Genomic DNA, 13538 nt, shown 5'->3' with positions numbered 1-13538 from the left:
TTTACGCAGAGGGTGGTGGGTGCCTGGAACGCGTTGCCAGCGGAGGTGGTAGATGCGAACACGATAGCGTCTTTTAAGATGTTTCTAGACAGATACATGAATGGGCAGGAAGCAAAGTGATACAGACCCTTAGAAAATAGGCGACATGTTTAGCTAGAGGATCTGGAGGGCCGAAGGTCCTGTTCCTGTTCTGTAATTTTCTTTGTTCTTTGTTCTTTGTTCTTTGATTTAAATTAAATTGGCAGGGAGATGGACACCAGCATTCAGAAGAAAAAAAGAGGAATATAGGTGCATAAAGGAGTGAGAGTGTTGGATAGTACCATTTTAGAATGGAGCAGACTGAGAAGGACTATGAGGAATACAAAGACAGGTTGACAATGCATGTATGTAAACAGACGCAGTGTGATGAATAAGGTTGGTGAGTTACAAGTGCAAATAGCCATGTGGAATATGATGTAGTGGCAATAACGGAAATGTGGCTTAAAAATGGTGAAGATTAGGCGCTTAATATCCAAGGATACAAGGTGTTCAGAAAAAATAGGGAAGGAAAAAAAAAGAGGTGGGATGAAAGTATTGATTAGGGAAGACATTGTAATTTTGGAAAGAATGTATGTCCTTGAGAGGGCTAAGACAGGATCCATTTGGTTAGAGTTGTGAAGCAAAAAGGGGATGATCACGCTATTGGTGGTATTCTATCGGCCTCCAAATAATGAGAGAGATTGAGGAGCAAATCTGCAGGGAAATGATGGAGATGTGCAAGAACTAGAGAGTTTTGCCCAATTATCAATTGGAATGGTGCTCGAGTCAAGGGTAAGGAGGGGGAGGAAATTCTGAAATGTGTTCACGAGAACTTCCTTGACCAGTCTGTTCTCAGTCCAACTAGGAAAGAGGCATTGCTAGATCTGGTGCTGGGGAATGAGGTGGGCCAAGTGTCTTTGGGGGAACAGTTGGGTAAGAGTAATCATCGTATCATAAGGTTGAGATTAGCAATGGAGAAGAGAAAGGAACAATCTAAAGTAGAACTTCTAAATTGGAACACGGCCTGCTTCAATTGGATGAAAGGGATATCTGGCCAGGGTAACATGGAACAGATTGACAGGAAAATCTGTAACGGAGCAGTGGGTAATCTTTGAGGAGGAGTTGTTTCAGGTACAGGCTAGGTACATTCCAACAAGGGCAAAAGACAAGGGAACCAAAGCAAGGAACTGAGGACACAGGCTTGATACACTCGGACTTTTGTGTTCCGTGTCAGTGCGCCATTTTCCCACACTGTCTTGGCCAGTCTGGACATAGCAGTGGAAGCCTTTCCCATGCGCTTGTTGATTTCTGCATCGAGAGACATGTTACTGGTGATAGTTGAGCCTAGGTAGGTGAACTCTTAAACAACTTCCAGAGCGTGGTCGCCGATATTGATGGATGGAGCATTTCTGACGTCCTGTCCCATGATGTTCTTTTTCTTGAGGCTGATGTTAACGGACTGAAAATTGAACAGCCGCAAGTAGAAACTTGACAAGAAAGTGGGTAAGCAAACTGAACAAACTAAGATGAAATAAAATAAAATAAACACAAAAAAAATGTTTTAAAAAGGAAAAAGAAAAAAATAACTAAAAATAAAAGTAAAATGGTGAGCCCGTCATGCTCTGAAATGATTGGGCGGCACAGTGGCGCAGTGGTTAGCACCGCAGCCTCACAGCTCCAGGGACCTGGGTTCAATTCTGGGTACTGCCTGTGTGGAGTTTGCAAGTTCTCCCTGTGTCTGCGTGGGTTTTCGCCGGGTGCTCCGGTTTCCTCCCACCGCCAAAGACTTGCAGGTGATAGGTAAATTGGCCATTGTAAATTGCCCTTGGTGTAGGGAATATGGGATTACTGTAGGGTTAGTATTAATGGGTGGTTCTTGGTCGGCACAGACTTGGTGGGCTGAAGGGCCTGTTTCAGTGCTGTATCACTAAATAAATAAATTAATGTTCAGTCCGGCAGGCTGTAGTGTGCCTAATCGGTAAATGAGATGCTGTTCCTCGAGCTGGCGTTGATGTTCACTGGAACACTGCAGCAATCCCAGGACAGAGATGTGAGCATGAGAGCAGGGGGGAGTGTTGAAATGGCAAACAACTGGAAGCTCGGGGTCCTGCTTGCGGACTGAGCGGAGGTGTTCTGCAAAGCGGTCACCCAGTCTGCGTTTGGTCTCCCCAATGTAGAGGATACTGGTGAGGATGATGGTTCCTCAAAGGAGTGCAGCCAGAGCAAAGTCTGTGGCACCAAGGGTGGCTCAGCTGCACAGGAGGGAAGGAAGAAGAATGGAAGAGCAGTATTGATAGGGGATTCGATAGGGGAACAGACAGACGTTTCTGCAGCTACAGGCATGACTGCAGGATGGTGAGTTTGCCTTCCTGGTTCCAGGGTCAAGGATGTCACAGATCGGCTGTAGGACATTCCTCTGGGGGAGGTGAACAGCCAGAGGTCGTGGCCCACATTGGTACCAACGACATAAGTAAGAAGAGGGATGAGGCCCTGACAGCAGATTTTAGGGAGTTAGGAAAGAGATTAAAAAGCAGGACCTCAAAAGCAGTAATCTCAAGATTACTCCCAGTGCCATGTGCTATGGAGCATAGAAATAGGAGGATTAAGCAATGAACATGTGGCGGGAGAATTGGTGTGGGAGGAAGGGCATCAGATTTCTGAGGCATTGGGACCAGTTCTGGAGTAGGTGGGACCTGTACAAGATGGACGAGTTGCATCTTAGCAGGACCCAGACGAATATCCTTGCAGGGACATTTGCTAGTGCTGTTGGGGAGGGTTTAAACTAGATTGGCAGGGGGATGGGAAACTGAGAGGGAGCTCAGATTGGAGGGAAGCAAATCTGGTAACAGGAAATAGAAAAGTAGAAAGTAAAATTAGAAGACACACGAAGTAAAGGCAAACATCAAATAACACCAGAATGCGGAATAATGTTAAAAAGACAAAGTTAAGGACACTCCATCTGAATTCACACAGCATCCGCAACAAGGTAGATGATTTGAACGCACAAATAGAGGTAAATGGGTAAGATTTAATTGCCATTACAGAGACATGGTTACAGGGTGACCAAGACTGGGAACTGAATATTCAAGGATATTTGTCATTAAGGAAGGATAGGCAAAAAGGAAAAGGAAGTGGTGTAGCACTCTAAATAAGGGACAAGATCAGTACATTAGTGAGAGAGGATCTTAAATTGAAGGATCAAACAAAGAACAAAGAACAGTACAGCACAGGAACAGGCCATTCGGCCCTCCAAGCCTGCGCCGATCTTGATGCCTGCCTAAACTAACATCTTCTGCACTTCCGGGGCTCATATCCCTCTATTCCCTTCCTATTCATATATTTGTCAAGATATCTCTTAAACGTCGCTATCGTATCTGCTTCCACCACCTCCCCTGGCAGCAAGTTCCAGGCACTCACCACCCTCTGTGTAAAAAACTTGCCTCGCACATCCCCTCTAAACTTTGCCCCTCGCACCTTAAACCTATGTCCCCTAGTAACTGATTCTTCCACTCTGGGAAAAAGCTTCTGACTATCCACTCTGTCCATGCCACTCATAACTTTGTAAACCTCTATCATGTCGCCCCTCCACCTCCATCGTTCCAGTGAAAACAATCCGAGTTTTTCCAACCTCTCCTCATAGCTAATGCCCTCCAGACCAGGCAACATCCTGGTAAACCTCCTCTGTACCCTCTCCAAAGCCGCCACGTCCTTCTGGTAGTGTGGCGACCAGAATTGCACGCAATATTCTAAGTGTGGCCTAACTAAGGTTCTGTACAGCTGCAACATGACTTGCCAATTTTTATACTCTATGCCCAAGATGTAGAATCAATCGGGGTGGAGCTAAGAAACAGCAAGGGGCAGCAAACATTGGTGGGAGTTGTTTATAGGCCACCAAACTGTAGTGATTATGTAGATCACAGTATAAATCAGGAAATTAGAGTTTCATATAACATGGATAATACAGTAATAATGGGCGATTTCAATTTACATATAGATTGGATAAATCTAATCAGCACTAATGCAGTGGAGGATGAATTCCTGGAGCAGTACGTTGAACAAACTAGGAAGTGGGCTGTTTTTTATTTTTAATATTATGTAATGAGAAAGGGATCATTAATAACCTTGCTGTAAAGGAGGCTTTAGGAAATAGTGACCATAACATGATAAAATTTTGCATTAAGTTTGAAAGTGATATAGTTCATTCTGAAACTAGGGTCTTAAATCTGGTAGAGAAATTTTGGCAAAAAGGAGAGGTAGTGACAATATAGACTAAATGGTACAGTCCTAAAGAGTGTACAGGGACAGAGGGACCTGGGGCTTCATGTGCATCAATCTTTAAAGGTGTATCACAGAACTTGCTTTGTTGAATGATAATTTTCTTTAATCCATTGACTGGAGATAAAAATACATAGTTTTTTTTTAAAGGCATTTAAAAAAGAACAGGTAGAAGATGACTATGCTGGCAGCTTAAGATGGGCACCTAATTTGCAACATTATACCCTACATTGCAAGTCCTGTGAGGAGGGAGACAAAATGTCTCCTCATTCCAAAGCAAGAACCAAGCCCCAGGAAGTTTTAGGGAACTGCTTGTTCTTTTTCTTTTAGCAAGAAGAAATACTACTAACTGCTACGCTTGAATACTGAGTGACTGTCATGTGATAAGCCTCTCCCCATCTGTGGTTTTAAGCTTGTGTTTCTCTGAAGCAGCAAGGAGAAGCTTCTGGACTCTGACATGTACAAACCCAAATGGGGGACCCTCTCTCTCTCTCTCCATTTCAGCTTACAAGCTTTGAACTCTGCTTGTTGACTGACCACCTTTGCCGACTCCGGCTACAATCAGAAACCCCATTGGAAGAGCCACCAAACCAGTCATTTACCTCTTCAAACTAGAAGCCTCCGGGCCAGTGAATTCAGCTAGAAGCCAGCTGAAACACCAAACGCCATAGACTGTATACCCCATTTTTCTGTGGACTCTAACTCAACCAATCAATCTTTTCCCACTCTGTAACTGATTTGTGTGTGTGTGTAAACCTTTAGTGTGTGTGTGTGTGTGTGTGTGTGTGTGTGTGTGTGTGTGTGTGTGTGTGTGTGTGTGTGTGTGTGTGTGTGTGTGTGTGTGTGTGTAATTTGGCGCATAGTTAATTATTTTCATTAGTTTGGTTTCGGTACAATAAAGTTAACCTCTTTCTTTGTTAAACTCAAGAAAACCTGTCTGGTTGGTTTTTTTTAATGATCATAGCAAGTAAATAATAAAATGTCTACTGAATTGGCCAGTACATCCACTGTAAGAAAGAATTAAACCTATTGTGGTCAAACAAGGTGAGGGAAAACGACCCTGCAAAGTCCTCCTTACTAACATCTGGGGGCTTGTGCCAAAATTGGGAGAGCTGTCCCACAGCCTAGTCAAGCAACAGCCTGACATAGTCATACTCACAGAATCATAACTTGCAGAAAATGTCCCAGACACCACCATCACCATCCCTGGGTATGTCCTGTCCCACCGGCAGGACAGACCCAGTAGAGGTGGTGGCACAGTGGTATATAGGCAGGAGGGAGTTGCCCTGGGAGTCCTCAACATCGACTCCAAGCACCATGACGTCTCATGGCATCAGGTCAAACATGGGAAAGGAAACCTCATGCTGATTACCACCTACCGCCCCCCTTCAGCTGATGAATCAGTTCTCCTGCATGTTAAACACCATTTGGAAGAAGCACTCAGTGTAGCAAGGGCACAGAATGTACTCTGAGTTGGGGACTTCAATGTCCATCACTAAGAGTGGTTCAGTAGCGCCATTACTGACTGAGCTGGCCATGTCCTAAAGGACATAGCTGCTAGTCTGGGTATGCGGCAGGTGGTGAGGAAACTAACAAAAGGGAAAAACATACTTGACCTCGTCCTCACCAATCTGCCTGTCACAGATGCATCTGTCCATGACAGTATTGGTAGCAGTGACCATCACACAGTCCTTGTGGAGACGACATCCCGTCTTCACATTGAGGATACCCTCCATCGTGTTGTGTGCCACTTCCATTGTGCTAAATGGAATAGATTTCAAACAGATCTAGCAATGCAAAACTGGGCATCCATGAGGCGCTGTGGGCCATCAGCAGCAGTAGAATTGCACTCAACTACAATCTGTAACCTCATGGCCCGGCATATGCCCCACTCTACAATTACCATCAAGCCAGGGGATCAACCCTGGTTCAATGAAGAGTGCAGGAGGGCATGCCAGGAGCAGCACCAGGCATACCTCAAAATGAGGTGTCAACCTGGTGAAGCTACAACCCAGGACTACTTGTGTGCCAAACTGCATAAGCAGCATATGATAGACAGCTAAGCATTCCCACCATCAAGGGATCAGATCTAAGCTTTGCAGTTGTGCCACATCCAGTCGTGAATGTTGGTGATTGGAAGATGGCAATTAATCAACTAACTAGAGGAGGTGGCTCCACAAATATCTCCATCCTCAATGATGGGGGAGCTCAGCACATCAGTGCAAAAGGTAAGGCTGAAGCATTTGCAACAATCTTCAGCCAGAAGTGCCGAGTGGATGATCCATCTTGGCCTCCTCCTGAAGTCCCCAGCATCACAGATGCCAGTCTTCAGCCAATGCGATTCACTCCACGTGATATCAAGAAACGACTGAAGGCACTGGATACTGCAAAGGCTCTGGGCCCTAACAACATTCTGGCAATAGTACTGAAGACCTGTGCTCCAGAACTTGCTGCGCCACTAGCCAAGCTGTTCCAGTACAGCTACAACACTGGCATTGACCTGGCAATGTGGAAAATTGCCCAGGTATGTCCTGTACACAAAAAACAGGACAAATCGAACCCGGCTAATTACCGCCCTATCAGTCGACTCTCAATCATCAGTAAAGTGTATGGAAGGTATTATCAACAGTGTTATCAAGCGGCACTTGCTTAGCAATCACCTGCTCAGTGATGCTCAGTTTGGGTTCCGCCAGGGCCACTCAGCTCCTATCTTCATTACAACTTTGGTTCAAACATGAACAAAAGAGCTGAACTCAAGAGGTGAGGTGAGAGTGACTGCCCTTGACATCAAGGCAGCATTTGACTGAGTATGGCATCAAGGAGCCCTAACAAAACTGAAGTCAATGGGAATCAGGGAGAAAACTCTCCGCTTGTTGGAGTCATACCTAGTGTAAAGGAAGATGGTTGTGGTTGTTGGAGGTCAATCATCTCAGCCCCAGGACATCACTGCAGGAGTTCCTCAGGGTAGTGTCCTAGGCCCAAGCATCTTCAGCTGCTTCACCAATGACCTTCCTTCAATCATAAAGTCAGAAGTGGGGATGTTCGCTGATGATTGCATAATGTTCAGCACCATTTGTGACTCCTCAGATACTGAAACAGTCCGTGTAGAAATGCAGCAAGACCTGGACAATATCCAGGCTTGGGCTGATAAGTGTCAAGTAACATTCATGCCACACAAGTGCCAGGCAATGACTATCTCAAACAAGAGAGAATCTCACCATCTCCCCTTGACATTCACTGGCCTTATGATCACTGAATCCCCCACCATCAACATCCTGGGGGTTATCATTGACCAGAAACTGAACTTTAGTAGCCATATAAATACCGTGGCTGCAAGAGCAGGTCAGAAGCTAGGAATCCTGTGGCAATTAACTCACTTCCTGACTCCCCAAAGTCTGTCCACCATCTACAAGGCACAAGTCAGTTGTCTTATGGAATACTGTCCACTAACCTGGATGGGTGCAGTTCCAACAACACTCAAGAAGCTCGACACCATCCAGGGCAAAACAGCCCATTGGATTGGCACCCCATCAACAAACATTCACTCCCTCCACCACTGATGCATAGTGGCAGCAATGTGTACTATCTACAAGATGCACTGCAGCAACGCACCAAGGCTCCTCAGACAACACCTTCCAAACCTGCAACCTCTACCACCTAGAAGGACAAGGGCAGCAGATGCTTGGGAACACCACCAGCTGCAAGCTCCCCTCCGAGCCGCACACCATCCTGACTTGGAACTATCCTGCTGTTCCTTCACTGTCGCTGGATCAAAATCCTGGAACTCCCTTCTTAACAGCACTGTGGGTGTACCTACCCCACATGGACTGCAGCAGCTCAAGAAGGCGGCTCACCACCACCTTCTCAAGGGAAATTAGGGATGAGCAATAAATGCTGGCCTGGCCAATGATGCCCACATCCCATGAATGAATATAAAAAAAATAACAAAGCATATGGGACCTTGGGCTTCATAAGTAGAGGAAATGAGTGCAAAAGCAAGGAGATTATGCTGAACCTTTATGGAATATTGCATCCAATTCTGGTCACCACACTTTCAGAAGGATGTGGGGGTCCTTAAGAGGTGCACAGGAGATTTACCAGAATGATACCAGGGATGGGGGATTTTAGCTACAAGGTTAAGTTGGAGAAGCTGGGGTTGTTCTCCCTGGAGCAAAGGAGATTGAGGGGAGATTTGACAGAGGTGTACAAGATGCTGACAGGTTTGGACAGAGTAGAAAAAGAAAAGCTGTTCCCATTAGCTGATGGTACAAGGACTAGGGGACACAGCTTTAAGTTTTTGGGCAAGAGATGCAGTAGGGAATGTGAGGAAGAAATTGTACGCAGCGAGTGGTAATGACCTGAAGCTCGCTGCCTATGAGGGTGGTGGAAGTGGAGATGGTGAATGTTTTAAAAGGAAATTGGATGGAATCTTAAGGGAAATAAACGTACACAGCTATGGGGATAGAGCTGGGGGGAATGGGACTGATGGATTGCTCTATAGAGAGCCGGCATGAACTCGATGGACTGAATGGCCTCCTTCTGTGTCATCAGACTCTATTGCGGCTCCAAATGGACCTGTAGCCATAGAGCAGGCTGAGGACGATGTTACCAGTGGCTGTCAAGGTCACCGTGGCCCTCAATTTCTTTGCCTCAGAATCCTTCCAGGCTGGAGCCACTGACATCGCCAACACCTCACAGTTTACCATGCGGCATTGCATCATGGAGGTCACTGAGGCCTTGTACGCAAGGTATACGGACTTTATTGCCCTCCCTCTAACTAGAGAGAATCAAGAGGAACTGGAACACGGCTCTACCAGGGTTGGAGGATTCCCAGGGAGCCATCGACTACACGCATGTGTCTTTCTGGGTGCCACACCTCAATGGGAGATGTACCGGAACTGCAAAGGGTTCCACTCCCTTCACGTGTAATTGGTGTGCAATCATGCACAGAGCATCATCTTGGTGAATGCTCACTCACCTGGCAGTAGTCACAATGCTTTTATCCTGCTCCAGTCAGCCATTCCTGTCACCTTCGAGCTGCCAGGTTGAACCAGAGGGTGGTCACTTTGCGACGGCTACTCACTGTATACGTCGCTCATGACTCTCCTCTGCCATCCGAACACACGTGCACAATGCTCATACAATGAGAGCCATGCTGTGTTAAGGAATGTCATGAAGCAAACAATCTGTGTTCTCAAACAGTGGTTCTGCTGCCTGGACTACTTGGGGGAGCCCTACAATACTTGTGGAGTGGTTCTCCAAATTTGTGATGGTCTGGTTCATTCTACAAAACCTCCCCTTGCCATCTGTCCTTCGGTGAGCACCTGGGAAGAGGCATCTGGAAAATCATCACTCTGGAAGTGCTTTCCATGAGCTGCCTATCAGACTCAGATTCCTCTGAAAACAACCCACATCACTGTTGCTGGACAATTCCCCACCTTTCCATCCCTCTGTTATGGTCCATCAGAGTGTCCTCTTGGTCAAAATCCTCAAATGAAAGAAACCACAAAAAAAAAGTTCCATCAAAACTTTATCCAACAACACTTCTATTAATACATACAAAATTCAACTAGCCACCCTTGTGCATCCCCTTAGTGACTGTCTTGCAGCTGCCTTTGCTTGGCCCGTGCTCCTATGCAGTGCTACCCCAGGGGCTGCAGCGTGGCTGGTGGAAAGCTGCTTTCAGTGAGGAGACTACAGATGGCCTTTCAGGCTGCCCTCAAGCAGCTCTGGGCCTTGAGGGCCCAGTTTTGGACTGCTCCTTAGCATGGACGGCAGCAGTCAGGATTGACTGGTTGAGAGGCATCGGCAGGCGCACTGGTGGATGGCAGTGGTGGGAGCATGAATGCTGTCGTTCTGAGAAAGGATGGCAAGTTTGTGCACCAAGGAGCCACTGCTACTTCCATGGGGCAGCATCTCAGCAATCCTATTAATCTGTTGGAGCACTGTTTGCTGGACAACTGTGAGAATGTGCAAGTCCCTTTGAGCACTGGTATCTGCAGTCATGATGGCAGCCATCTGAGCCTGCATGGCACTAAGCTGGGCTTGCTTGGTAACAAGCAGAGATTTCATGACTTCAGTCTGAGCTTCCACTGCAGCACTGAGACATTGGGTGGCTTCTGACTGTGCTGCAATGGAAGCTATTGGCTACTCACAGATACCCATTGCACACAGTGCATAGTATTGCAATTAAATCAGCAGGAGTTTCGGGTCAGGATAAAGAGCTATGACACTGTTATCATTGGATTACTGAGTTTGATTGAACTTTAGGAAGCAGCAGTCATGAATTTAGAGAAATGCATTAGGACCTCCCTTGTTCATTCTTTGTCAGGAGAAAATGATATGTGCTGATGGTTAACTATTCTTATCATGCTGTTGTTGGGAACTGCTGATGTCTTGGCTCATGGCAAGAGACAGGGCAACAAAATTGGTGTGGTCAATTCTGTAAGAATATCAAACCAATAATAATCTGTGAAATAATTTGTTTTTTGAGGAGAGGGGTAAATAAAAGGCAGAAACAAATTCATGTTCCCATCAGGGCAAGAATGAAGGAACCAAAGAGACGTGATTATCACTTTTCCTTTTAAAAAAATACTTTGACACTGAGAAAAAACAGTGGTCTTGAAAATCCACACCAATGTAGACACACCCACTCCCATCCTTAGACCAAAGTTTCCTTAGTTCGTGATGGAAAAAACAAATTTGGGATTGAGTGGATGGGGAGCAGTTGCGGGGTTGGGGGAAAAGTTGGCTAATTCCAACCAACATTCAGGCATCTTTGAAAGTCTACTAGGATCATGGCAGAGGTTTTTGATGGGTGCATCAGTGCAGAGCTATCAATTTACACCTATGCAGTGATGCACCCAGTTTTGGATTTTTGGAGCTACAATTTGGGGACAGTATCTGTCTGTCTATCTGTCAGTCTGAATGTCTGTCTGTCTGTCTAACTGTCTATCTGACTGTCTGCCTGTCTAACTATCTAACTGTCTACCTATCTATTTATCTATCTATCTATCTATCTATCTATCTATCTATCTATCTATCTATCTGTCTACCTGTCTGTCTGTCTGTCCATCTCTGTCTATGAAAAAGTCCATTCAGCTTGATTTTTGTTCATCACATTAAATAGCTCATGCAAATTTCTTTCACGCTTATATTTGGTTAGCTGAAATGTCATGTTCGTAAAATAGTGACAAATCACAAGTGAACAGTGCAGAACAATAGGATACTGAGTTATAAGAACATAAGAAATAGGAGCAGGATAGACCATATGACCTCTTGAGCTTGTTCCACCATTCAATAAGATCATGGCTGAACATTTACATCACTTATGAGGAGGGATTTTTAAAAAATGCTTTCTATTCTTGAAAGGAAGTGACTTTATAGAGGTAAATAAGATACATGCACAGAGTAGATAAAGTGGATCTTCAATTTCACCGAAAGAGTAGGGCAGGATGACAAAAGCTGAAAATAATCGGAACCAGATTTAGGATCAATGTAATGAGGTCAATTATAACTTGGAGCAGGGTTAGTTGATGGGGCCATGAATTGGGTGGCATACCAGAAATCTGAAAACTGGCAAGGCCCAGCCAATTTAACGGGCTGACCTCACTTTAATACCTGAAGTCAATCCACCATTCCAAATTGTAATGAGAAGCTTTTTATGTTGTCTGATGCAACATAAATGAGATGCATGGAGTTCAGTTGGTTGAAGATCTCAAACAGATTTATTAACGGCTAACAAGTATATACAGTGCAGAGCTATTTATTTACAGGACTTGCTTCTTGGTGTTGCAGTTACAGATAGAGAGACTGACATGTAGTCACATGGCTGCATCCTGGCATGCAGCTCATTAGCATACTAAGGTCTTAAAGAGACATCATTCTTAAAGGCATCCCCTTTCTTTTCAAAGTTAAGTCTTGTATGCTAAAGCAAAACAATATAAAATTAGATGACATAGATGGAGATTATGAAATTCACAAATATAGAGGCTCAAAAGTCCATATATCATTTCAGTGGTTCGACAACTCTTGCTCGGGGAATTCGAGTCTCATCTGTTGCTGTTTTTTCTGAAGTTTCTCCCTCTCTGCATTCAGTTTCTGTTGCTCTGCCTTCAGCATGCTAACATACTCTGCTAGTTTTCTCAAGATGACCACCTTTGAGGCCTTGTCATTCTTGGAAAGTTCCGGCACCTCACCTTGAAGAACAACAGACAATGCTTCAACTCATCCTCCTCTGCCTCTTCAGGCATTACGTGTCCTTCGCCTCTGCTCATCCTTCGCATCTGAAGGCTTGGGTCTCAAGGTTGAAGACTTATTGGGCGAAGAGTACTTGGTCTCGTGGAGCTATCTATCCATTCTGGCTCATTGTGGTGCTAGAAGTAAAGGCATGGCATAGTTGTAACTGTTGCTAGATTTCTAGACTGCACCGTTTGATGTTGGTCAGAGTCTGCGAGCGGGTTCCGGTCCTTGGAGATTTCCCATTGGCAATGCTCTCGTGGATAGTTATGATGCAGAGGTCTTCCACGCTGGTAGTTCTGCCACTGCTGGTCTGCTCATGTGTACTAGGCAGAACATTTGTACTTTCCATGCTGACTTGCCATAGCTTCATTGCATTATTGATGTGCTACTGCACCGGATAGATGACCCATTGTCAGAAATGGTTTCTTCAGGTGCACAGAATAGACTGAATATAGCACTGTGTCTGTGTCGACTGTGTTTGAAGTGTCTTTTACCTGTCTCACAATTGGAAATTTGGAAAAATAGTCAGTGACTAAAATAAAGTCGGCTCCATTAACAGAAAGTAGTTCAGCGGTGATTTTGGACCAGATTTTGGACTGATGGAATCTCGTGAGGGTTTAGAGTTTCATTGTGGCTGGTGGCTCTGGGATGCCTCACACATCCTCATTAACCTTTCAATTTCGTTATTCATCGCTGGCCAATAAACAGTGTCTCGTGCCAGTTGTCTTGTCTGCTCTATACTCATATGGCATTGATGAAGTTGTGACAAGATGTCCTGTCGGAGAGCTTTGGGAACAATCACTTGTTTCCCTTGAAGATGGCGTTTCTCGAGATACCGAGTTCATCTCTGTAAGGCCAGAAGCATTTGAGGGTTTCCGGCACCTCTTTTACCATGTCAAGCCAACCTTCTATGACGACACTCCACAGTGCCTTCAGTTGTGGGTTATTGGCAGTTTGACTGTAGTTGGTCACATTTGTGCTGACCAAAATGACATAAATCGATT

The sequence above is a fragment of the Heterodontus francisci genome, chromosome 1, assembly GCF_036365525.1.
Source record: "Heterodontus francisci isolate sHetFra1 chromosome 1, sHetFra1.hap1, whole genome shotgun sequence".
Taxonomy (NCBI): domain Eukaryota; kingdom Metazoa; phylum Chordata; class Chondrichthyes; order Heterodontiformes; family Heterodontidae; genus Heterodontus; species Heterodontus francisci.
This window is presented reverse-complemented; position numbering follows the sequence as displayed.